At 42.2% G+C, this 27,948-nt stretch overlaps 1 protein-coding gene across 5 annotated transcripts in view; it reads left to right on the plus strand.

The window, feature by feature from the left end:
• Positions 1-27,948, plus strand: part of phf21aa (PHD finger protein 21Aa) — a 427,640-nt gene that overhangs the window by 217,839 nt on the left and 181,853 nt on the right. The window contains exon 1 of one of the 5 annotated variants that reach the window (XM_070899360.1): positions 24,509-24,589. The exons of the other annotated variants lie outside the window; for them this stretch is intronic. The gene's annotated coding sequence lies outside the window, so the exon portion shown is untranslated. Of the gene's footprint in view, positions 1-24,508; positions 24,590-27,948 lie in introns of those variants that run through there. 5 annotated transcript variants of the gene reach the window in all.

Here is a 27,948-nt window from a genome sequence, read left to right on the forward strand (position 1 = left end):
GCGGTCCCAAGAGAAATGCATGACAAGATAAAGCCTTTTCACTGTTGTAAAGACGAAATGTCCATCCAATCGATTGCCTCTTATGGGGCAACCGAGTTGTCCTGCCAAAAATAGGCAGAGCAACCTTCATGCCCACCCAGGCATAGTCATGATGAAGGCTATCGCCAGGTCCCACGTCTGGTGGCCCGGCATTGACTCGGACTTGGGGTCATGCATGCGCCAGTGTAACACTTGCTCACAATTGAGCAATGCCCCCAGGGAGGCTCCACTTAGTCTGTGGTCCTGGTCCTCAAAACCATGGTCCAGGATCCACGTAGATTATGCAGGCCCCTTTCTAGGAAAAAAGTTCTTCGTTGTCGTGGACGCCTACTCTAATAGTGGATCGAATGTGTAATAATGGCATCCAGCATGTCCACCGCCACCATTGAAAGCATCAGGGCCATGTTCACCACCCATGGCTTGCCCGACATTCTGGTCACCGACAATGGTCCGTGTTTCACCAGCTCTGAATTCAATGAATTCATGACCCGCAATGGCATCGTACAGAAATGGTAAGATTATCAGTCCCTACTCATCTGATTCGAACTGTATAAAGATGGACCTGGCATGTATGTCACGCGAGCAAATCTTTAACATTTGGGAAACCCCACATTACTAGTCTTGCCCCAACCATATTCTCCTCTAAATTTTATTGAATGCAAGCATAGAAAATCATTTAATTATGTTCCCACTCTATTGGGCAAGTACTTGGTCTGTACTGGGATGCAAACCCCACCATCCAAGGAAATGACATAGATGAGGTGGGAAACCAATGGATAACCTGCATTCTACCAGTATCTGATACCAGCTTGCCACTTTGTTCTGTTGGCATGTGTGCTCTGTCAATATCCCTTCAGAAAGCCATGACTTTTATTCTACACATTAAGTTCCCTGTTCAGTCATTTAAATGCCGTCGTCTCATCTAAAGAAAGAACTTGATTTACAGAGCACACAACCTCAGGATGTTAAAAAGTGCCTCACAGCCGATTAAGTACTTTTAAAGTGTAGTCACCACTGTAATATAGGAAACCCTGCAGCCAATTTGCACACAGCATGGTCCAGCAAACAGCAGTGGGATAAATTACCAGTTAATCTGCCTTAGTTGGTTGAGAGATAAATGTTAGCCAGGACTCCCTCTGCTCTGCACAATGCCGGGTTAAAAATCACTTACTAAAAGAAAAAGTATTATCCTGGTTTACAGCACTCACCAGAGGTTAACTTAGAATCATGGAAGATTCATACTGTGTAGAAGAGGCCCATCATGCCTGTGCTGGATCTTTGAAATGGGTATCCAACTAGTTCTACTCCCCTGCTTTTTCTCCACAGCACTGCAAATTTTAACTTTTATATCCACTTCCTCATTGAAAGTTAACATTGAATCTGCTTCCACCACCCTCTCCGCACTGTCCAAATGACTGTTCATTTTAACCCGGATTATCGTTTCGAAAAGCTTCCCCACCACCGAGGTTAAACTGACTGGCCTGTAGTTCCTGGGTTTATCCTTGCAGGCTTTTTTGAACAAGGGTATAACATTTACAGCTCTCCAGTCCTCTGGCACCACCCCCGTATCCAAGGAGGATTAGAAGATTATAGTCAGTACCTCTTCAATTTCCACTGTTACTTCGCTCAGCATCCGAGGATCCGGTCCTGGTGACTTATCTATTTTAAATACAGACAGCTTTTCTAGTACCTCCTCCTTAACAATTTTTATCCTAACCAATATCTCAATTACTTCCATTTCAATATGACTTTTGAAGCATCTTCTTCCTTGGTAAAGACAGATGCAAAGTACTCATTTAGTGCCTCAGCTATGCCCTCTGCCTCCATGTGTTAGTCTCCATTTTGGTCCCTAATTGGCCCCACCCCTCTTACTACCCGTTTGCTATGTATATGCGTATCAAAGACTTTTGGATTTCTTTTTGTTAGCTGCCAGTCGATTCTCATACTCTCTGCCCCTCTTATTTCCTTTTCCACTTCCTCTGAACTTTCTGTATTCAGCTTGGTTCTCACGTATTCTCACCTGAGATCTGTCATACGCCCCTTTTTTCTGCTTTTTCTCTCTCTTCTCTCTCTCTCCTCTCTCCTCCTTTACACTCCTCTCTCTCTCCTTTACTCTCCCCTCTCTCTCCTTTACTCTCCTCTCTCTCTCCTTTACTCTCCTCTCCTTTACTCTCCTCTCTCTCCTTTACTCTCCTTTACTCTCCTCTCTCTCTCCTTTACTCTCCTCTCCTTTACTCTCCTCTCTCTCCTTTACTCTCCTTTACTCTCCTCTCTCTCCTTTTTTCTCTCTCTCTCCTTTTCTTTCATCATCCAGGGAGCTCTGGCTTTGGTTGTCCCTACCGTTCCCTCTTGACTGTATCTGAACCATCTCCTCTTTAGAGGCAGCCCATTGTTCGATTACAGTTTTGCCTGCCAATCTTTGATTCCATTTTACCTGGACCAGCTCCATATCCGCAATAAGGTGGATGAATTAACTGTGCAAATAGATGTTAACAAATATGATGTGATTGGGATTACGGAGACGTGGCTCCAGGATGATCAGGGCTGGGAACTCAACACCCAGGGGTATTCAACATTCAGGAAGGATAGAATAAAAGGAAAAGGAGGTGGGGTAGCATTGCTGGTTAAGGAGGAGATTAAGGCAATAGTTAGGAAAGACATTAGCTTGGATGATGTGGAATCTATATGGGTAGAGCTGCAGAACACCAAAGGGCAAAAAACGTTAGTGGGAGTTGTGTACAGACCTCCAAACAGTAGTAGTGATGTTGGGGAGGGCATCAAACAGGAAATTAGGGGTGCGTGCAATAAAGGTGCAGCAGTTATAATGGGTGACTTTAATATGCACATAGATTGGGCTAACCAAACTGGAAGCAATACGGTGGAGGAGGATTTTCTGGAGTGCATAAGGGATGGTTTTTTAGACCAATATGTCGAGGAACCAACTAGGGGGGAGGCCATCTTAGACTGGGTGTTATGTAATGAGAGAGGATTAATTAGCAATCTCATTGTGCGAGGCCCCTTGGGGAAGAGTGACCATAATATGGTGGAATTCTGCATTGGGATGGAGAATGAAACAGTTAATTCAGAGACCATGGTCCAGAACTTAAAGAAGGCTAACTTTGAAGGTATGAGGCGTGAATTGGCTGGGATGGATTGGCGAATGATACTTAAGGGGTTGACTGTGGATGGGCAATGGCAGACATTTAGAGACCGCATGGATGAACTACAACAATTGTACATTCCTGTCTGGCATAAAAATAAAAAAGGGAAGGTGGCTCAACCGTGGCTATCAAGGGAAATCAGGGATAGTATTAAAGCCAAGGAAGTGGCATACAAATTGGCCAGAAATAGCAGCGAACCTGGGGACTGGGAGAAATTTAGAACTCAGCAGAGGAGGACAAAGGGTTTGATTAGGGCAGGGAAAATGGAGTATGAGAAGAAGCTTGCAGGGAACATTAAGACGGATTGCAAAAGTTTCTATAGATATGTAAAGAGAAAAAGGTTAGTAAAGACAAACGTAGGTCCTCTGCAGTCAGAATCAGGGGAAGTCATAACGGGGAACAAAGAAATGGCGGACCAATTGAACAAGTACTTTGGTTTCGGTATTCACGAAGGAGGACACGAACAACCTTCCGGTTATAAAAGGGGTCGGGGGGTCTAGTAAGGAGGAGGAACTGAGGGAAATCCTTATTAGCCGGGAAATTGTGTTGGGGAAATTGATGGGATTGAAGGCCGATAAATCCCCAGGGCCTGATGGACTGCATCCCAGAGTACTTAAGGAGGTGGCCTTGGAAATAGTGGATGCGTTGACCGTCATTTTCCAACATTCCATTGACTCTGGATCAGTTCCTATGGAGTGGAGGGTAGCCAATGTAACCCCACTTTTTAAAAAAGGAGGGAAAGAGAAAACAGGGAATTATAGACCGGTCAGCCTGACATCGGTAGTGGGTAAAATGATGGAATCAATTATTAAGGATGTCATAGCAGTGCATTTGGAAAGAGGTGACATGATAGGTCCAAGTCAGCATGGATTTGTGAAAGGGAAATCATGCTTGACAAATCTTCTGGAATTTTTTGAGGATGTTTCCAGTAGAGTGGATAAGGGAGAACCAGTTGATGTGGTATATTTGGACTTTCAGAAGGCGTTCGACAAGGTCCCACACAAGAGATTGATGTGCAAAGTTAGAGCACATGGGATTGGGGATAGTGTACTGACATGGATTGAGAACTGGTTGTCAGACAGGAAGCAAAGAGTAGGAGTAAATGGGTACTTTTCAGAATGGCAGGCAGTGACTAGTGGGGTACCGCAAGGTTCTGTGCTGGGGCCCCAGCTGTTTACACTGTACATTAATGATTTAGATGAGGGGATTAAATGTAGTATCTCCAAATTTGCGGATGACACTAAGTTGGGTGGCAGTGTGAGCTGCGAGGAGGATGCTGTGAGGCTGCAGAGCGACTTGGATAGGTTAGGTGAGTGGGCAAATGCATGGCAGATGAAGTATAATGTGGATAAATGTGAGGTTATCCACTTTGGTGGTAAAAACAGAGAGACAGACTATTATCTGAATGGTGACAGATTAGGAAAAGGGGAGGTGCAAAGAGACCTGGGTGTCATGGTACATCAGTCATTGAAGGTTGGCATGCAGGTGCAGCAGGCGGTTAAGAAAGCAAATGGCATGTTGGCCTTCATAGCAAGGGGATTTGAGTACAGGGGCAGGGAGGTGTTGCTACAGTTGTACAGGGCATTGGTGAGGCCACACCTGGAGTATTGTGTACAGTTTTGGTCTCCTAACCTGAGGAAGGACATTCTTGCTATTGAGGGAGTGCAGCGAAGGTTCACCAGACTGATTCCCGGGATGGCGGGACTGACCTATCAAGAAAGACTGGATCAACTGGGCTTGTATTCACTGGAGTTCAGAAGAATGAGAGGGGACCTCATAGAAACATATAAAATTCTGACGGGGTTAGACAGGTTAGATGCAGGAAGAATGTTCCCAATGTTGGGGAAGTCCAGAACCAGAGGTCACAGTCTAAGGATAAGGGGTAAGCCATTTAGGACCGAGATGCGGAGGAACTTCTTCACCCAGAGAGTGGTGAACCTGTGGAATTCTCTACCACAGAAAGTTGTTGAGGCCAATTCACTAAATATATTCAAAAAGGAGTTAGATGAGGTCCTTACTACTAGGGGGATCAAGGGGTATGGCGAGAAAGCAGGAATGGGGTACTGAAGTTGAATGTTCAGCCATGAACTCATTGAATGGCGGTGCAGGCTAGAAGGGCTGAATGGCCTACTCCTGCACCTATTTTCTATGTTTCTATTATCAACCCATTGAAATTGGCCCTCCTCCAGTTAAGTATTTTGACTCTCGACTGCTCCCTGTCCTTTTCCATAGCTAATCTAAGCTTTATGATATTATGATCACTGCTCCCTAAAAGTTCCCCGACTGAAACTTGATCCACCTGACCCACCTAGTTCCCCAGCAATGCCTCCTTCCTCGTTAGGCCGGAAACATACTGATCATCTGAACACACTTCAGAAATTCACCCCCCTCTCTCCCCTTTACACTAGTTACTATCCCAGTCTATATTTGGATAATTGAAGTCTCCCATTATCACTACTGTATAAGTTCTTGCACCTCTCTGTAATTTCCCTGCATATTTGCTCCTCTATATCCTTTCCATTAGTTGGCGGCCTGTAGTGTAATGGCACCTCTATTGTTTCTTAACTCTAACCAAATAGATTCTGTTCTTGACCTCTCCAGCACATCTCCTCTCTCTAGCACTGTAATATTCTCCTTAATCAATACTGCCACCCCACCTCCTTTCTTTACTTCCCTATTTTTCCTGAATACATTATATCCAGGAATATTTAGTACCCAATCTTGTCCTTTTTTGAGCCTGCTCTCCATTGTCGCCACAACATCATATTCCCATGTGGATATTTGCGCCTGCAGCTCACCAACCTTATTTACCACGCTCCGTGTGTTTACATACATGCATTGTAAACCTATCTTGGACCACCTTGTATTTTCTCTTAGTCTGACCCCACCTAATACCATACTATCTCTTACTCTGATGCTATTTTTATCTCCCACTCTTTTGTGCACCATGTTTTTCCTTTCTAATGCTACATCCTGGCACCCATTCCCCTGCCAAATTAGTTTAAACCCTCCACAACAGCACTTGCAAACCGCACCCCCCCCCCCCCCCCCCCCCGTGAGGTAAGCCATTTAGGACTGAGATGAGGAGAAACTTCTTCACTCAGAGAGTGGTTAACCTGTGGAATTCTCTACCGCAGAAAGTTGTTGAGGCCAGTTCGTTAGATATATTCAAAACGGAGTTAGATATGTCCCTTACAGCCAAAGGGATCAAGGGGTAGGGAGAGAAAGCAGGAAAGGGGTACTGAGGTTGAATGATCAGCCATGATCTTATTGAATGGCGGTGCAGGCTCGAAGGGCCGAATGGCCTACTCCTGCACCTATTTTCTATGTTTCTAGGATATTGATCCCCATCCCATAGGCAGTCCCTCAAAACTTGCTTCCACTCCTAAAGTGAGTTCTTTGGTGGCTGAACAGTCCAACACAGGTGGGATAGATATTCGTCAGGGGAAGGGGGGGTGGTGGCACTGATTTACCACATGCTCCTTCCGCTGCCTGCGCCTGATCTCTTCACGCGCACAGCGTTGAGATTCGAAGAGCTCAACGCCCTCCCGGATGCACTTTCTCCATCTAGGGCGGTCTTCAGCCAGGATCTCCCAGGCGTCAGTGATGATGTCGCACTTCACCAGGGAGGATTTGAGGGTGTCCTTGTAACGTTTCCGCTGCCCATCTTTGGCTCGTTTGCCATGAAGGAGCTCCGCATATAGCAGTTGTTTAGGGAGTCTTGTGTCTGGCATGTGAACCAAGTGGCCTGCCCAACGAAGCTGATCTAGCGTGGTCAGTGTTTCAATGCTGGGGATGTTAGCTTGGGTGAGGACATTGATGATGGGGGCATCTGTCCTCTCAGGGGATTTGCAGGATCTTGCGGAGGCATCGTTGGTGAAATATCTCCAGCGACTTGATGTGTCTTCTGTAAGTTGTCCATGTCTCTGACCCATATAGGAGGGCGGGAATTACTACAGCCCTGTAGACCATGAGCTTGGTGGTAGGTTTGAGGGCCTGGTCTTCGAACACACTTTTCCTCAGGCGGCCGAAGGCTGCACTGGAGGCAATGTTGAATCTCCGCATCAATGTCTGCCTTTGTTGACAAGAGGCTCCCGATGTATGAGAAGTGGTCCATGTTGTCGAGATCTGTGCCGTGAATCTTGATGACTTGGGGGGCAGTGCTGTGCGGCGAGGACAGGCTGGTGGAGGACCTTTGTCTTACGGATGTTAAGCGTAAGGCCCATGCTTTCATGTGCCTCAGTGAATACATTGACCAGATCCTGGAGTTCAGTCTCCGAATGTGCGCAGAGGCAGGCGTCGTCCGCATACTGCAGTTCAACGACAGAGATTTGGGTGGTCTTGGACCTGGCCTGGAGGCGGCATAGGTTAAACAGCTTCCCACTGGTTCTGTAGTTTAGTTCCACTCTGGCGGGGAGCTTGTTGGCAGTGAGGTGGAGCATGGCAGCGAGAAAGATTGAAAAGAGTGTTGGTGCGATGGCGCAGCCCTGTTTGACCCCGGTTCGGATGTGGAATGGGTCTGTTATGGATCTGCTGGTAAGGATCACAGCCTGCATGTCGTTGTGGTCCCAGCTCTGTTTTGACTTGCATTCCCAGCTTCGGTCGCGCTCAGATCCACTGCCTCAGAAGTTTAAAAAAAAAATTCTCATCTCTCCTCTGGTTCTTTTTCCAATTACCTTAAATCTGTGTCCACTGGTTACTAACCCTCCTAACAGTAGAAACAGTCTCTCCATTTACTCAATCAAAACCCTTCATAATTTTGAACACCTCTATTAAATCTTCTCTTAATCTTCTCTGCTCTAAGGTGAACAATCCCAGTTTCTCTCGTCTCTCAGCATTACTGAAGTACCTCATCCCTGGTGCCATTCCAGTTAATCTCCTCTGCAACCTTTCTAAGGCCTTGACAGCAGCAGTTATTTCTAAAGAGAAGAGGGTACTTCTATAAAACCTTTTGTAAAACAGTATCGAGCCAGTTCGCAGCCTAATATATTGATGATTCTGACAGAAGAGATATATTTTGAAGTCAAAATAAACTTTTTCTATCCACTGCATATGATTGAAGAATGAGTTGTCCGCAATCATAAAATTCCAAAATATGTCAAGCATTTTTTGCTAATATATTATAAATGTTTTAATTTGGAATTTTGAAATGACTCAACTAGGTTAGGCAACAGGCTCCATGTTGATGCTTAATGTGTGCCTGCTTGGGTTTCAAATTGGTGATTGAAAGAGATGGGATTGTATTGATTTAATTAATTTTTTTTCCAGAAAATGTTCCAATACAATGAAAGCATAGATATCGTGTAATATGTACTTCCAATGCATGTGCTGAGGTTGGATTTTAAAAAAATGCTTTTAGAACAATTCATAAATGATATGCACAATTTTCTGAGTTGAGGCCTTAGCTTGTTTGTGGGTGATGTCCAATCCTGTTCTTCAAAAAAAAATATTTTATGTTGTATCACATCAATGGAATGTTTATGAGCTTGGATCAATCTTTGACAAATCAAACTTGTTTATTATCTGTTGCTGGAAGCTATTTTAGTTTCTTTTAATGGGAGGCTGACTGCTGTGGCATTGTTGGCCTCATTGATTTTTGCTGTACATGGACTTCTCGCATTTTGTTGTGGGTGCAGTTATATTGCAATTAACCTACAATCAACCTAAGGTCAGATTGACTTGACCCAAGAATATGAAGTCTTTGTCTTCTGCTCAAATTGCATTTCTGAGGGTGGAGGGACTGAATGATGAGGAAGAAAGTTAACTGGTGCAGTGACGTAATAGGTAACAGTAAATGTTTAGAAGTCTGGATGTGACTCGATTCAGGAACCAGGAAATTGTAGACCAGTTAGCCTGACATCTGTTGTCGGCGGGAAATTACTAAATCCTGCAATTAAGGATAGGGTGACGGAACACCTTGAAAATTTTCAGCTGATCAGAGAGAGGCAGCATAGATTTTTAAAGGATAGGTCATGCCTGACACAGCTGAGCGAATTTTTTGAAGCGGTGACTAAAATAGTGGATAGAGGTATGTCTATGGATGTTATGGACTTCCAGAAGGCATTTGGAAAAAGTCCCTCAAGTGACTAAAGTTGAAGCTCATGGAATTGAGGGCTAAGTACGTAGGACTCTAAAGCTCCTGAGGGACACAATGATGACTTACAGACTCGTTTCTCCTGCACACTGCTTTCCCCTATAAATACTGCCAGAACCTGCACCCATCCAACTACAGTTACGGCCTCTGCTGAAATCCACCCGATGGCAGTCTTATGTCAGCTCCATTTTAATAGCTGGTGCAGTCTCAAAATCCAGTATGTTTCATCATGTAATACCTGTAGTATGATGTGCACTGAAACAATTCAGCTGGTACATGTCCCTACCTTTGTGCTGGTAGACTTATGCCGGTAAAGAGTTAAAATATATGTGGGAGCAGATTATACTCACGCACAATAGGTACCCTGGTTTCTTCTATATAACATGTAGCAGTGAGGTATAATTGCACTCCTGATTATCAGAGGAAATGGGAGATGATTATATATGAGGAGAAACTTATGCGAGCAAGACAGTATTTATTAATGTGCTCCTGGGACTGGTTGGCAAGTACAGGCCCCACTGCTTATAGTGGATGTGTTGGTGGTAATGCGATTTGCCTGCTATATACGGTGGGCGGTGAAACCAAAAATCGAACGGAACTAACACTTTAAAACACAGGCTTGCTGCAGAATGCTGGAAGCAGAATGCCTGATGTCTTCACTTGGCAAACTGCCTCTGCAATGCTGATAATTTGACAATTTTAGGATAGAACATAGAGTACTCCACTCCTTCCAGAAGTGTGACAGAAAGGAAAGACATGGCTGAACAGTTAAAGTTAGCATTTGCACACACTAAGGTAATCGCATTTTAACGAGGTGAGAATAGCTCGTTGAAACTGCTTGAAGATCCGACTTTGCCTGAAATCACCAGAGCTTTTTAAATTGGTAAATACAGGGATTAATGTGGTGTGAAGAATTTATTTAACTGCCCAAAATAATCGACACACTTGCATTATAATTGTCTCACATGGTAATGGCAAATGGTTAGTGCCATTTATCCAATATAGGCAACTGCTTGTGACAAATGTGGATGATTTAAGTGGTAGGGACTTTGAAAATTAAAAAAAATTCTTTCTTGTGATGTGGGCATCGCTGGCGAGGCCAGCATTTATTGCCCATCCCTAATTGCCCTTGAGAAGGTGGTGATGAACCGCTGCAGTCCGTGTGGTGAAGGTATTCCCACTGTGCTGTTGGGAGGGAGTTCCAGGATTTTGACCCAGCGTCGATGGAGGAATGGCGATTATATTTCCAAATCAAGATGGTGTGTGACTTGGGGAACTTGGAGGCGATGGTGTTCTCTTGCGCCTGATGCCCTTGGTGGTAGAGGTCGCGGGTTTGGGCGGTGCTGCCAAAGAAGTATGGGGGGTGGTTACTCTGGTGCATCTTGTCGAGGGTACACACTGCAGCCACGGTACGCCGATGGTGGAGGGAGTGAATGTTTAAGGTGGTCGATGGGATGCCAGTCAAGCCGCTGCTTTGTCCTGAAAGGTGCCGTCCTTTGGATGGGACGTTAAAACCCGAGGCCCCATCAACCCTCTCTACTGGATGTAAAAGATCTCGCTCTATTCAAAGAAAGAGCAGGGGAGTTTTTCCCTGTGTCCTCAACCAACATCACTAAAACAGATGATCTGGTCATTTATCATATTGCTGTTTGTGGGACTTTGCTGTGCGCAAATTGTCTGCTGTGTTTTCGTACATTACAAGAATAACTATATTTCAAAAGTACTTTGCTGGTTTACAAGCGCTTTGGGACGTCCTGAGTTTTTATTAATGTCCTGTGGCATATTTGCCCATTCCTTGTGTACTGGGCTTTTTAAAAAAAAAAAATCCTGTGTTTTAAAAAAAATATATTTGGGTATCTCGTGTGTAGTTTGATATTTAGGAGAAAATCTAATCTGTTGCTCAAATTCACAGTTTAGCTAGTCCCTGTGAGGAAATGGTTTAAATAGGCCCCGAGGTCAATTAGAGGCTAATGGTCTTTGCTGAAAGTTTCTCTAGATTGCCAGCTGCTTGTATCAACCCCTGATGTTACGTTTGTCCACTTTGTCCTGTTATCTAACCATGTTTGATGTGGTTAAATTTCTGCAAATGTTACTGGATGTATTACCAGCAACTTTTCCAGACAGTAACAAATTTATCAATGCTCCTTATGATTTCCAAATATTGTACCTTCAATTTGTCATTTTTCCTCATCAAAATCAGCCTCATCACTTGTCTGCTTTCCTGTGCTAGTTCAAGGACCCTTGGCTTCTTTCAATGAATTTTTGGCATATGGCAGTAACACAACTCGTAAGGCCTTGGATTGTCTTTCTTCAGCATTCAAGATCAAATTTTCACATTCCTTCAATGCTGTTGACCATACATTAAGAAAAAAAGGGAGGCTTATGACAGATACCGAGGGCTAAATACTGCAGAATCTCGAGAGGAGGATAGAAAGTCCAGGGGTGAAATTAAAAAGGATATTAGGAAAGCAAAGAGAGAGTGAAAAATTCTTGGCAAGGAAAATCCAAAGATGTTTTATAATTATATTGGGAGCAAGAGGATAAATAAAGAAAGGTAGGGCCTATCCGAGACCATGAGGGTAATCTGTGTGTGAAGGCGGAAGATGTGGGTATGGTTTTTAATAAATACTTTGCGTCTGTTTTCACAAAAGAGAGGGGCGATGCAGACACTACTATCAAGGGGAAGTGTGAAATATTAGATGAAATAAACATAGTGAGCGAGGAGGTATTAAGGGGTTTAGCAACTTTGAAAGTGGATAAATCCCTAGGCCGGATGAAATGTATCCCAGGCTGCTAAATGAAGCAAAAGAGGATAACCGAGGCTTTGATCATTTTCCAATCCTCTCTGGCTTCAGCTATGGTACCAGAGGACTGGAGGACTGCTAATGGGATACCTTTGTTTAAGAAGGGAGAAAGGGATAGACTGAATAATTACAGACCAGTCAGCCTAACCTTCATGTTGGGAAAATTATTGGAAAAAATCCTGAAGGAGAGGATAAATCTTCACTTAGAAAGACATGGATTAATCAAGGACAGTCAGCACGGATTTGTTAAGGGAAGGTCATGTCTGACTAACTTGATTGAATTTTTTGAGGAGGTAACCAGGAGAGTCGATAAAGGCAAAGTGTATGATGTAGTGTATATGGATTTTAGCAAGGCTTTTGATAAGGTCCCACATGGCAGACTTTTCACAAAAGTAAAAGCCCATGGAATCTAGGGCAAAGTGGCAAGTTGGATCCAAATTGGCTTGGAGGAAGGAAGCAAAGGGTAATGGTTGATGGGTGTTTTTGCGACTGGAAGGATGCTTCCATTGGGGTTCCACAGGGCTCAGTAATAGGTCCCTTGCTTTTTGTGATATATACATCAATAATCTAGACTTGAATATAGGGAATATGATTTAGAAGTTTGCAGATGACATTAAAATCGACTGTGTGGTTGATAATGAAGAAGAAAGCTGTGGACTGCAGGAAGATATCAAATCAACTGGTCAGGTGGGCAGAACAGTGGCAAATGGAATTTAATTTGTAGAAGTGTGAGGTAATGCATTTTGGGAGGGCTAACAAGGAAAGGGAATACACATTAAATGGTAGGACACTGAAGTGTAGAGGAACAAAGGGGCCTTGGAGTGCATGTCCACAGATCCCTGAAGGTAGCAGGCCAGGTAGATAAGGTGGTTAAGAAGACATACGGAATGCTTGCCTTTATTAGCCGAGACATAGAATACAAGAGCGGGCGAGTGGGTGTGGGGGGGGGGGAGGTTTAATGCTTGAACTGTATAAAACACGAGGCCACAGTTAAAGTACTGAGTGCAGTTCTGGTCACCGAATTACAGGAAGGACGTGATTGCACTGGAGAGGGTACAGAGGAGATTTACGAGGATATTGCCAAGGGTGGAGAATCTAAGCTATGAGGACATATTGGATAGGCTGGATTTGTTTTCATTGGAACAGAGGAGGCTGAGGGAAGATCTCATTGAGGTGTATAAAATTATGAGGGGCCTAGATTTAGTGGATAGTAAGAGTCTATTTTCCTTAGCAGAGGGGTCAACAACCAGGGGGAATACATTTAAAGTCATTAGTAGAAGGTTTAGAGGGGATTTAAGGGGAAACTTCTTCATGCAGAGAGTTGTGGGGGTCTGGAACTCACTGTCTGAAAGGGGGTAGAGGCAGAAACACTCACCACATTTAAAAAGTACTTGGATGTGCACCTGAAGTGCCATAACCTGCAGGGTTACGGACCTAGGGCTGGAAAGTGGGATTAGGCTAGTTAGCCTCTTGTTGGCCGGCATGGAGACAATGGGCCGAAATGGCCTCTTTCCATGCTGTAAACTTCTATGATTCTACATTACTTAAGCATTTTACTTCTCATCATGAGCAGATTTTACGGTTACTTTCGTGCAGTCATAGGCCTCATTTGCAATTGCTATCATTCATTTAACTTTATTGTTACTTCAGCCATCTGATGTTAGGTTATCCGAGTAAAGTATTGTATCTATTTGTTCTCTTTCTACAATCAATCTAAGGGAGGTTCTCTTTGTTATTACCATTGACTTTGTCAGCTTACCATTTATTATGGAATGATTTTATTCTATATCTAGAATAATTCTGATGCACCCACTACTTCAAAAACACATGTTGGTATTAATTTTAATTCTAAAATCTATCCTGATCTATTGTAATGTGAAATGCAGTTTCCTCAATTTCCCCAGTCAGAGCCAACCATTTATTCATTGACTGCCAGAATAGTTTGCTCAGGTGGTGCATACAATATCCCATTTTGAAAATCCAAACAAAGTTTGAAGTCAGTGCTGCACAATTATTTAATTACTTGCAAGGAAGTAATCTTTCACTTTCATAACTTATAGTGGTTTGATGAATATGCTGAGCAGTATTACATTTTTCCCCTCCAATTTATTCTTTGCAAGGTAGTGGTGTTAATTATACATGTTGAATAATATGGTGGCAAGGGTATTAGTACCTTGAGTTATACTGAGTTTCAAGAAATAAATTTAATTTTTAGGGTAATACCTTTTATTAAGCAAAATCTTCCTCCAGAGTCCCGCCCCCCCAAACCTCCTCCCGCTCCATGAAATGTAGCGGTGCTGTAGATAAAGGGGAACCTAAATCTGGAAGAGTGCTGATGAAATCAGATGGGTTGCAGTCTGCTGGTGTTAAAGCTGTCCTGGAGAATGTGCGCGCAGAGATTTACCGTATGCTTTAGTTTTTGAAAGGTATATTCACAAACCGACTTTAACAGTTTCTAATACTAACACCAGATCGGTCAAATAGCAAAATGCTGCAGATGCTGGAAATCTGAAACAAATGAAAAACTGGTCAGGCAGCATCTGTTGAGAAAATAAGAGACAGTTGACTGAGATATAAGGCATTCCTCAGAACTAAAATATGTTGCAGATGAAGAACATTTAAGAAGGAATAGAATAAAGGGTGAGGGAGGAATTCATACACAGCGACACAGACATAGGATGACATAGAATGTGCTAAGCTGGGAATCAGGAAATAGTCTTAACCATAGCACTTTACAGGTAATTCTGCGTCTTTTCCTGTGTCTCGTCTTCCTGTGCGTTCCCCGTCTCGAGTTTTCCTGATGGATACTGCCTGCCCTGCTGATTATATCCAGCATTTCCTGTTTTTTTTTCCGTTTATAAGATTCTATTGAACCCCACCAGACGAAGATGGAACCCCAAAACCTGGAACCCAAACTGCACCCACAATGTAAACTCTAATTGGCAGTTTGGGTTCAGAACAGGGAGTGAACGGCAGTGATGAGATGAGGTCATCATTTGATATCGTTTGGTCTAGCACATCCCACTTGCTTTTTAAGAAAATGTAGAGCCCAAACGACTTCAAATGGAAATTATGGCTGCAAGTAATGAGAGTGCATTTTCCCCTAAAATGAACAGAACATCTCCACCCACATAAGTCGGAATGCATGTAAATATAATGGGACAGAAATCCCGGCCTCCTCGGCTCCCTACTGAATGAGTACGGACCTGGGAAGGCATTGCAAAAGACGGTTTTCGGTGCATGCGCTGAAAACCAGCTTTTCCGATCTACTAAGTTCTGGCTTGACAGATCCTCCGTATCCCCACAGCCAGGACATTCGCATGGGCAAGATTGTGATATTTACCCATCTCTTGCCCAGCAAATGTCCTGAAAACGTTTGCACCTGGTAAAAGCAGACACATAGCCTACTTTTACCAGCGAAAGAGTTTTAAAACATAAAAATAAAATTTTAAAAACATTTTTTAATAAAATCCCTGCCCACTAAGTACGGTAAGTTTATTTTTAACTAATTACAAAACTTTAAAAAAAAATCAGAAAAATGTATTTTTTTAAGACATTAATTTCAATTAATTTTACTTGATATTTTTTTTATTTTTTATTATGGTGTTTAGTGTGTTTCCCCCCCCCCCCTCGTTAATAGCAATGAGAACTCGTAGATATGGCGTTCTCATTGATATTAATGAGAGTGCAGTGGAATACTGTACCTGATTGGTTGTGCAATCACACGTGACTGCACCTTCTGCGTTGGAACCTGGAGGACGGGAGCACGCTCCGCAGCGCAGGAAGAGAACTCCTCCCCACAAGAACCCCAGGCGCCTCCGTGACCACCAGGCAAATTCGTAAACATTCTCCGGTCGGAAGCGTTTGCTCCGGTCGGAAGCGTTTGTTCAAAAGAAGCCTCCGACCGGAATTTCAGGGTTATTTCCAAATATCTGCCCAACAGGTCTCAATGATTGCAAGCTTTCTGCCATTTTAACAAAAACTTGAGTGCAACTGTCCTATCCAACTCAAATAAAAACAATGTGCTGGAAATCTCAGCAGGCCAAACAACATCTGTGGAGAGAGAAACAGAGTTGTTAACGTTTCAGGCTGATGATCCTTCATCAGAACTGTTCAAAACAAAAGTGTATAGAGATACCTGATTGAGGTTACTTTTATTAAAATTGTAATTCAAAGAGCCTGAAGAATTTTCCTGTAAAAGTAAAATGTTCAAATTTACTTCTGTTAAGTTCTTGTACCATCACTATTGTAGACTGTTGAGAATGTAGAACAGGAGTTTCAAAAGTGACAGATTTGATTGCTCAAAACAAAGTAAAGGTTCAAAACTTGCTGGTTTCCAGCTCTGCTGCAGGCATTGCTTCTAAACGGTGACAAATTGAGGCCTATGAAAGGATTAGAAATTGTTCTTTTGCGTTAGTCGTATCAAGCTTTCATTTGCAGATAATTCAGATTTTATTAATTTAAAAATAATAACTTTGAAAATTTAATTTATTGATATTTCGTATCTTTCCCCATTTAATTGAGCAAAAGCATTTTATATTCTTGCCTTAATCCATGTCTCTTTCATTTAAGTACTGTGATTGTTTATTTTGTTAAGCACAGGCTATTTGCCTGCCATTCCTTAAGTTTTGCTTTTAACTAGTGCCTGGTTTTGATTTCTGAAGATTAGATGCCTTATTTAATTTAGAATGATATTTGGATCGCAGCACATTACAAGGGTGTAATCGCATCTTCATCTGTGAAAGCAAGGCACAGTCTTAAAAGCAGAGGCATATGATTGTGCGACAGCCAATAACTCAACCCGAGCCCAACAATAAATAAAGCATTGTGGGAAATTCTCTGTTGAACGGTTGGGTTTGCTGTGAAGGCCACAAGGCCTCTGCAATCTTCAGGATGCTTTTTTGAAGATGACAGTTTATTCACCATGACAATGTGGTAATTGGGTCATGAGGTACAAGGAACAGTGCAGCAGGAAAATGACTTTTTAAAAATGACATTTCACTACTTTTTCCTGTATTGCACAGTTCTCTTTGTAAGCATAAAATGTTTTTGTGGTTGTATTCTATTAATACAATCGCAACAGCTTGTTTTCATTTGCACAAATTTGTCACTAAGTTAGTATTTTATTTTTCTGAAAGTTTTAAAAATGATATATTAAGTTGTCCTTTGAAGTATGTATCTCAATATTGGTGGTGTATGTCTAAGAAGCACTGAAATAGCATTTTGGTGTACGGTTGGATATATTAATAACTAGTCCTGTGGTGTTGCATATGATAAATTGAAGAGTATGGTCTCTTTTTACTTAACCCTTGGGTCTGTTGCTGTTTTTATCTCTCGTCTCTCCTCTGCTTGCCTGTCTGCCTCTTTCCCTTCTCATGCTTCAAGCCTCTCTTGCTCTTTGCTGCTTTTCTTTCCTTAACTTGTGGTTTTCTTTCTCTCTCTCTCTCTCTCTCTCTCTCTCTCTCCCCCTCTCTCTCTCTCCCACTTCTCACTTGCTTTTCTCTCTTTTTTTTCTCTTCTATGCTTTCAGGTGGGAGGTGGTGGACGTTGTGGCAGGCAAAGGAAGCACAGACAGCTGCAAGTTATATTTGAGAAAAGGGTTGCAGGGAAATTGTGACTCTGGCAATCTTTCAACTCCCCGCCCTCTACTTTCATCACTGTCCCTTCCCCTTTGAACTTACCAGTTCATCTCTACATCTCTTTCCCCCTCCCCCCCCCCCCCCCTGCCCTTTCTCTGCCACACCCATAACTCTCTATCCATTCCACTCTTTGGGTGATGAGAGATTGGAGGTCTGCTCATCCTCCAATCTATGTTCCCTTCTCTTCCTTTTCTCCCCCCTCCTATCTATTTTCCTCATGACTTTACTTTCAAAATTCAAATAGGAATATAATTTATACATTATATATTGTGTGCGTGTATATATTGTACATACATATAAAAACTCTGATCCCAGTTTCTCTCACAGCTTCATACTCTTTCTGATGCTGATGGTGCACAGAAGCAAAGCTACAACAGGTGTATAATTAGTAAAGTACAATGTTTTACTCTCGTGCTCTCACATACCTTTCTTTTTTGAGAAAACTACAAAATTTACCTCATAAAGCTTTTGAAATTTGTCTGCTTTTTCTTTGAAAAACATTTGAGTAAAAACTACTAGAATCTAAATAAAAATGTCATTAGTACATCTGATTAAACAGTATTGATGCATCCTGGGAAATTAGTAACAGCACAACTGCTCAGACTGCACAATCCAAATTCAGCACTCAGTGTCGCAACTCTGGGCAAAAATAACAAGTCTAAGCTCAGGCTTTGTTAGAGGTATTAAAAGATGCAACAGACCAATTTGGTGGATAAGTGTAACCATGTTGTGAAATCTGTAATTTGATTATTTTTTACATTTTGCTTAAAAATTTTTTTTGGACATTAGAAATTTCAGGTTTAAAAAAAAAATGGTAGATCAAAGATTTTCTGAAAATATTTTGAGCAATTTGTGGGGAAAAGCCACCCAGTACATAGATTGTGAAATGAGCAGGTGATTCAAGCATCATGGGCCTACAGCGGGAAAATCCTATTTAAAAATGTAATCGAGCAGGTGTCACGAGATATATCATTGACATGGACACAATTAGCATTAAAATGTCCATAAAGAATGTTTCCAGCTAACGGGAAGTATTGATTTTAATATATCAATGATGTACTTAAGTATATTTTGGTGTGTACCTTTGCAAAGGTGAATTTATATGATTTGTTTTGATGTGCCGTTTAGTTTAAGACCTGTCGGAAGTGAATTCTATATTTAGTGATATCTTTGGAATAGTTTGGGCCATATTGGGTAAGATTTAATCTGGTCTTTGTGTGTAAACAGAATCATCAACATGGGAGTAACATTTATTACATTTACTGTTTCCAGCAAAATCATTAAATGTATGCTCTAAATAATGAATTTCTTTTTTGAGAAATTACAATCAGGAGAATTTGTCCACTATCTTTACATTATCACTAGCATCTACAACCAGAGGACCTCATCTTATATATGATAAACTGTAGAGAGAGAAAGCAATAGGTTTGTAATTTAATATTGGAATTCAGGTGCCATACACAAACCACTTGAGCATTCTAGTTAATTGCTGCAGAACTTACTCCCCCCGCCTCATTTGGTTTAGCCATGTTGCTTAGTTCCAGCCATTGATTATACAATATGTCAAAGGCTATTAGATGTTACTTTGCCATGTAAAATAATAAAATCCAGAAGTATATGAATAAACTTCAGATTATTGTAGTTATAGAACACATTATGGAACACAGTGCAAGGCTCTCACTACTTAGAAGTACAGCAATGAAAGCTGCCAGGAAAGCAGTTTGAAAATTGAGTAATACTGTAATGTCACCCGTGGTTGGGCAACATCAAATCTTTTAGTGCTTTTTGTTCTACCTTACGATGGTTTTTAGTGACACAAAATATGATTCTGTTTACGATAAACTAAAGCTCCTGTTTGTATTGCTGCAGTGCATTGACCACAAAAGTGGGCACCCAAGTCTGAAACTGAGGACATGATTTGTTTGAGCAGTAATTCATACAGTACATTGTTGTCGTACAGGACAATACCATTAATGTAGACATTGCAGATTTTACAAGTGGAAACAAATGAACCTTTTTTGAGCCAAGGAACATCCATATGTACGCCTGTACACGTAATGTTTTGTATAATTCAAATACCCTTTTGCGTATTTATTATCCTTGCTTTTTAAAGGAAATGATAATGCACCTTAAGGCCTGAAATGAGCCTACGTGACTATATTATAACTTAATATAAGTTATGAGCTGAATTATCACTACAATGGGGTTTTGTGCTATGCTGTGCATTATTCTCCTTCCTATTCCACACCATCCTAGATTATATGACTATATTTCACAATTAATACTCAAATGGTGCTGGTACTTTTTTTTTCCCCCCGAGCTCTGATCTGACTCCTGACCACACTAAAGCCAAGAGGCTTTTTTTATAGTGCTTGGACTACACATCAGATATTGTGTAACTCCCATCTGTGTGAAGCGGGTATAAAAAGCACTCAAGCAGTCGGTTAGATCTCCTGAGCACTTTCTAAATTTAGCATTGAATCTTTTTAGTTTTATTTGAAAATTGATGCCCGCGTCACCTTACCATAAAAAAGTAGATACTGGAGAGCTTCACTTGTGTGTAATGTATGAGTAGAACTTCCTCTTGGCAGCTACACACATGGTATGGTATAATTTGCATCTTGTTAGCAACATAAGAACATAATTAGGAGCAGGAGTAGGCCATACGGACCCTCGAGCCTGCTCCATCATTCAATAAGATCATGGCTGATCTGCGACCTCAACTCCACTTTCCTGCCTATCCCCATATCCCTGAATTTCCCTAGAGTCCAAAAATCTATCTATCGATCTATCGATCTATCTATCTATCTCAACCTTGAACACACAACAATTCAGCATCCACAGCCCTTTGGAGCAGAGAATTTCAAATATTCACAACCCTGTGAATGAGGAAAGGTCCTCCTTGTCTGACTCTTAAAAGGCTGACCCCTTATCCTGAGACGATGCCCCCTAGTTCTGGACTCTCCAGCCATGGGAAACAATCTCTCGGCATCTACCCTGTCAATCCCCCTCAGAATCTTAAATAAAAACAAAGTGCTGAAAATCTCAGCGGGTCAGGCAGCATCTGTGGAGAGCGAAACATAGAGTTAACATTTTAGGTCGGTGACCCTTCGTCAGAATCTTGTATGTTTAAATGAGATCTTCTCTCATTCTTCTAAATTCCAATGTGTATCGGCCAAATCTACTCAATCTCTCCTCATAGGACAACCCTCTCATCCCAGGGATTAGTCCTTTCAACCTTTGTTGAACTGCCTATAAGGCAAGTATATCCTTCCTTAGATAAGGAGACAAAAGCTGTACACAGTAATCCAGGTGAGGTCTCACCAAAGCCCTGCACGCTTTGCACTCTACAGTCATTTCTTAGCCTCCTCCTCTTCCTCATTTAGATGCTGTCCCTTGACGATATCATCCACAGGCATAGGATTAGCTTCCGTGTGTGCATTAATGACACCCGGCACAATCTTACCGTCACCTCTCTCGACACTTCTGCTGTCTATGACCTGTGTTACTAATTATCTGACATCTATACTTGAATGAGCTGCAGTTTTCTCCAGGTAAACATTTGGAAGACCAAGCTTTTGTCTTTAGCCCCTGGCACAAACTCTCTACCCTCACAATTGACACAGTCCCTTTTCCTGGCCACTGTCTCAGGCCAAAGCTGACTCGGGCAGAATTGCTGTCCTGTTTCACCCTCAGATGAGTTTCTTACCCCTTATTCTCCACCAAAAAGACTGCCATCTTCCATCTCTAACATTGCTCACTTTCACCTCTACCACAATCCATCTCCTGCTGAAACCCTCAGCTATGCCTTTGTTACCTCCAGTCTCTGTTGTAACATTGCTTTTCCAGCTGTCCTCTGTTCCTGCATCCTCTGCAATCTTCAGCTCATCCAATATTCAGCTGCTGATATCCTGTCCCACACCAAGTCTCGCTTGCCTACCACCCCTTTCTTTGTTGACCTACAGTGGCCCCCAATATCTCAGATCCAAAATTCTGATTCTTTTAAATCCCTCCATGGCCTCACTGCTCCTTCACTCTATAACCCCCTCCAGGCCTGTACCCCTCTGCCTGAATTCTCCATTTCTGTGAAATTCACACTAACTCCGCTCCACCATTGGCAGCAGTGCTTTCAACCCATCTAGGCCCCTTGTTTGCAATATTCTCCTTTTAACCCCTTTGTATTTCCACCTCTCTCACCTCCTATAAGACTGTTGTTAAAATCTACTACTTTGACCAAGGTTTTGGACATCCCTCCTAATCTCTCTGTTGGCGTCCTCGGAGTCCATTTTTGCTTTGTGTTTCTGTGAAGCTCTGCAGAAATGCACGTTGTTGTAGTTGTCACTTTTGTTGTAGTATAATTATCAACCTCAGACTGGTGTAGTAAAATTTACTGTTTAAGGCCCTGAAATTATTCTGTGCATAATTCCATAATGACACATAATATATTTGATATTCTCCTCTGCTATTTTAATGGCAGTGTTAACCTCTTTATATAAAAAGGGTTAATGCTCTGCTGAAATAGTGAAGAAATTAATTTCAGATGAATGTGATGTGTTTGGATGTTCGTATCCTACAACATAATTTCAGGACTAGAGAAATGTTTTCTTGTGCCTCTCGTTTGACATAGGTATATGAGACTAATTCCTCCAATCTTAAATATAGGGGCGAAAATTCCGGCCAAGATTTCTCTTGAGAGATCCTCCACATCCCCGGGAGAAGGACATTCGCGTGGGAGAGATTGGACTATTTGCCCAGCGAATGTCCTTCAAACTTTTACGCCTGGTTAAAAGCAGGCGCATAGCTTACTTTTACCAGCGTAAGAGTTTTAAAACCTATAAAAATTAAATTTAAACACATTTTATATTTTAAAAAACCCTAAATTTATTTTTTTAACACTATTAAAATGCACAAAATTCCAAAAAATATATTTTCCTAAAAAATGTAATTTCAATTAATTTTAAATATGTGAGGTTTTGTTTTATTTATTTATTATGCGGTGTTTTAGGGGTTTTTCCTCATTGATAGTAAAGGGGGTCCCTACAAACAGAGCTCCCATTTTTATCAGAGAATTTTTATCTGAGAAAATTCTCAGAGAATTTTACCAGAGAATCACCTGGTAATTGGTGGTCCAGGCCCACGTGACTCTAATATGTACTTACGTACCTGAAAGACATTTTTGTTATATCTTGAATAAAGAGTCAGACCAGATACAGCAAGCTCAAAGTAAGGTGTGACTGTAGTCTTTTATTACAGATCTCAGAGTGCCTCTCCAGCCTGTGAGGCCTCCTTATATACAGGTGCTCCCAAGGGATTGTGGGATCCCTTGGGCTCCAGGGGATAAGCCCTCTCGTGGTTAGACATGGTATTTACAGGTTTACATATATAACAACAATCTTTCCATGCGCTGCAGGGGATTCTAGGCCTCCGACCGGAATCCTACGTTTCTCCGGGACCACCAGGTACTTTTGGAGATCTTTTTCGGGTCGGAGGCGTTCATAAGAAGTAAGTCTCCAACCACAATTTTCCCTCCATTATGTTCTGAAAAGATTATACATTTGCTCATTTCCTTGCCACCATATTTATTACAAATGTGTAAAGTAAGCAACATTATTTTTCCATAAAATTAAAATTTCCCCATAAAAATCCTAATACCACTGGAAAAAACTACTTGACCAGATAAATTGGGTTTACAAGACAGGAATTGAAGCCTTAGTATTGGCGACCTGTTGGTATACTAACCAGTTACAGAATGTGTTTACGTTCATAATGTGCTGTGTAACTTTAAGCCAATGAACATAGTTTGCAGAGACTATATTGAACATCATAGTTTGATGCCTTGGGTAATTGGTGGGTTGGTGTACATTATTGAAAATGTTGGTCCCTTTTTGCCAGTGATGTATGAAAAATAAAAATCAGAAAGCTTTTTAATAAATTATGCTTGTTTATTCCAAATTAGTTTGAAATCTGAGAAGAAAACAGGATGTTTAAAAAGTTGAAGGAAAAGGGTAAAACAAAAAGCAAAATAGTGCAGATGTTAGAAATCTGAAGTAAAAACTGAAAATGATGAAAACACACCACATGTCAGGCATTGAGTGGAGAGTGGAAGATGGGGCTAACCATGATCTTTAGTCAGAATCCCTGACCGAGGTCGTCGACCTGAAACGTTAATCCTATCTACCCCTCTCCAACGATGCTGCCTGACCTGCCGAGTGCTTCTAGTACTTTCTGTTTTAACCTTTTATTTTTTTTTAAAAGGATGGTGGGTGGAAGAGTGTGTGAATGACTGAGGGCTGTGTTTCTTTATATACATAAGAACATAAGAACTAGGAGCAGGAGTCGGCTATTTGGCCCCTCGAGCCTGCTCCGCCATTTAATAAGATCATGGCTGATCTGCCGTCAAATAGCATCTTTATTGTAACAGTACTTATTTAGATTGTTATCTCCATGCTGCCCATGGCCGCCACTTGCCGCTCCTTTTATGTCAAATGCCAGTTATGTAACGACAGTGCTAGCCCAACAGTCCAGATATCCAAAATTAAACGTCAGTAAGGTAGACCATTGTTCTTTACCTCAGTAATGCAACAGCTTTGGCTCTGACTCCGACTCCCAAAACAGCGGTGTTCTATCAACACGGTTTACAAAACATGTTTTTTTTCCCTTTCGTCGGACATCGACGTTCATCAGCAAGTTAATTGTCCTCTGACCACAGATCGTTATAGGAAAGTGTTGTGAAACAGCCAGGCTGTACCCGCGCCCGCCACCGCAGACGCACGAGACCAACACAGCAAGTAGAAAGAAAGACTTGCATTTATATAGCGACCTCCAGAGGTCCCAAAAGCACTTTACTGCCAAGCAAGTATTTTATTATTTTTTTTTCTTGAAGTGAAGTAAATCTCCTCTGCACCCTCTCTAGTGCAATCGCGTCCTTCCTATAACGTTCTGTGACAGAGACTGTGGTTCTGTATTGGACTGTACAGCTACCTAAGAACTCGTGCCAAGAGTGGAAGCAAGTCTTCCTCGATTCTGAGGGACTGCCTATGATGATAACGTTCTCCATCTAAATTGGTGAGAGCCAAAGACCCCATACCTTCCCTACTGTAGAACCCCGACTGCAGTAGAGCAGGTCTCCAGTTGTCCTGGTTCAACCCTTGCCACTGGATAAAGGCCTAGCTCTGTCGAGCCCGTGTGGTGGCTGATGTGCAACGGTCACCACAAGTTTAAAAAAAAATCCACACACAGGCATCTTCCACCCCCTCAATTGGAGTTCAGGACTGGAATGTCGGGTCCTTCATTGAAACATCTGTGAACTCATGTGGAAGCAAGTCATCCTCGCTTGAGGTACCGCCGATGATGATGATGATGATGATGGCTGATCTGATCATGGACTCAGCTCCACTTCCCTGCCCGCTCCCCAAAGCCCTTTATTCCCTTATTGCTCAAAAATCTGTCTGTCTCTGCCTTAAATATATTCAATGACCCAGCCTCTACAGCTCTCTGGGGCAGAGAATTCCATAGATTTACAACCTTCCTCACCTCAGTATTAAAAGGGCGGCCCCTTATTCTGACTCTATGTCCCCTACTTTTAGTTTCCCCTATGAATGGAAATATCCTCTCTGCAACCACTTTGTCGAGCCCCCTCATTATCTTCTATGTTTCGATAAGATCACCTCTCATTCTTCTGAACTCCAATATGTATAGGCCCAACCGTATCTTCATAAGTCAACCCCCTCATCTCCGGAATCAACCTAGTGAACCTTCTCTGAACAGCCTCCAATGCAAATATATCATTCCTTAAATACGGAGACCAAAACTGTACGCAGTACTCTAGGTGTGGCCTCACCAATACCCTGTACAGATGTAGCAGGACTTCACTGCTTTTATACTCCATCCCCCTTGCAATAAAGACCAACATTCCATTTGCCTTCCTGATTATTTGCTGTACCTGCATACTAACGTTTTGTGTTTCATGCACAAGGACCCCTAGGTCCCTCTGTACTGCAGCACTTCGCAATTTTTCTCCATTTAAATTATAATTTGCTTTTCTATTTTTCTGCCAAAGTGGATAACCTCACATTTTCCCACATTATACTCCATCTGCCAAATTTTTGCCCACTCACTTAGCCTGTCCATATCCCTTTGCAGATTTTTTGTGTCCTCTTCAAAATTTGCTTTCCCACCCATCTTTGTATCATCAGCAAACTTTGCTACATTACACTCGGTTCCTTGATTCAAGTCATTAATATAGTTTGCAAATAGTTGAGGTCCCAGCACCGATCCCTGCAGCACCCCACAAGTTACTGTTTGCCAACCAGAAAATTACCCACTTATCCCAACTCTTTGTTTTCTGTTAGTTAGCCAATCCTCTCGCGATGCTATTATGTTACCCCCAACCCCATGAATTTTATCTTGTGCAGTAATCTTTTATGTAGCACCTCATCAAATGCTGTCTGGAAATCCAAATACACCACATCCACTGGTTTCCCCTTATCCACCTGTCTTGTAACATCCTCAAAGAACTCCAGCAAATTTCTCAAACTTGATTTCCCTTTCATAAAACTATGCTGGCTCTCCTTGATTGAATTATGCTTTTCCAAATGTCGTCCTACTGCTTCCTTAATAATGGACTCCAGCATTTTCCCAACAACCGATGTTAGGCTAACTGATCTATAGTTCCCTGCTTTCTGTGTCATTCCTTTTTTAAATAGTGGTGTTAGCTTTGCGATTTTCCAATCTGCTGGGACCTCTCCAGAAGGTCAAAGGGATCAAGAGGTATGGAGAGAAAGCAGGAAAGGGGTACAGAGGTTGAATGATCAGCCATGATCTTATTGAATGGTGGTGCAGGCTCGAAGGGCCGAATGGCCTGCTCCTGCACCTAATTTCTATGTTTCTAGAATCCAGGGAATTTTGGTAGATTGCAACCAATGCATGCACTATCTCTGCAGCCACTTCTTTTAAGACCCTAGGATGCAAGCCATCAGGTTCTGGGGACGAGTCCACCTTTAGTCCCATTATTTTACCGAGTACTACTGCTTTAGTGATGGTGATTGTATTAAGTTCCTCCCTCCCAAAAAGCCCCTTGATTATCCACTATTGGGATGTTTTTAGTGTCTTCTTCCATGAAGACCGATACAAAATATTTGTTCAGCGTCTCTGCCATTTACATAAGAATATAAGAAATAGGAGCAGGAGTAGGCCATATGGCCCCTCGAGCCTGCTCCACCATTTAATAAGATCATGGCTGATCTGATCATGGACTCTGCTCCATTTCCCCGCTCGCTCCCCATAACCCCTTATCCTCTTATCGTTTGAATAAATTTAAGACAGAAAGAGAGTTTCAATGTCCCAGCTTCCACAGCTCTCTGAGGCAGCAAATTCCACAGATTTACAACCCTCAGAAGAAATTTCTCCTCATCTCTGTTTTAAATGGGCAGCCCCTTATTCTAAGATCATGCCCTCTAGTTCTAGTCTCTCCCATCAGTGGAAACATCCTCTCTGCATCCACCTTGTCAAGCCCCTCAGAATCTTATACGTTTCGATAAGATCACCTCTCATTCTTCTGAATTCCAATGAGTAGAGGCCCAACCTACTCAACCTTTCCTCATAAGTCAACTCCCTCATCCCCGGAATCAACCTAGTTGACCCTTCTCTGAGCTGCCTCCAAAGTAAGTATATCCTTTCGTAAATATGGAAAACAAAACTGCACGCAGTATTCCAGGTGTGGCCTCACCAATACCTTATGTAACTGTAGCAAGTCTTCCCTGCTTTTTATACTCCATCCCCTTTGCAATAAAGTCCAAGATACCATTGGCCTTCCTGATTACTTGCTGCACCTGCATACTATCCTTTTGTGTTTCATGCACAAGTACCCCCAGGTCCCCCTCTATTATTATTTCCCTGTTCCCCATTATTAATTCCCCAGTCTTCATCCTCTAGGGAACCAACATTTACTTTAGCCAGTCTTTTCCTTTTTATGTACCTGTAGAAACTCTTACTATCTGTTTTTGTATTTCGTGCTAGTTTACTTTCACAGGGCCCAAGTTTCGGGCCGAGCCTAAAATGGCGCAGCCTGGACCTGGATGCCTGTTTTTTGCGCCACAAAGTGCGCCTAAAAAAAATTTACCTATTCTCCGGCTCCCTGCAGGTCCTCGGGAGCTGGGCACGGCGCAGCACGAGCTGTGGGGGGCGGAGCCAGGTCCCTGCGCTGAAAACAG

The sequence above is a fragment of the Pristiophorus japonicus genome, chromosome 14, assembly GCF_044704955.1.
Source record: "Pristiophorus japonicus isolate sPriJap1 chromosome 14, sPriJap1.hap1, whole genome shotgun sequence".
NCBI classification, from domain to species: Eukaryota; Metazoa; Chordata; class Chondrichthyes; family Pristiophoridae; genus Pristiophorus; species Pristiophorus japonicus.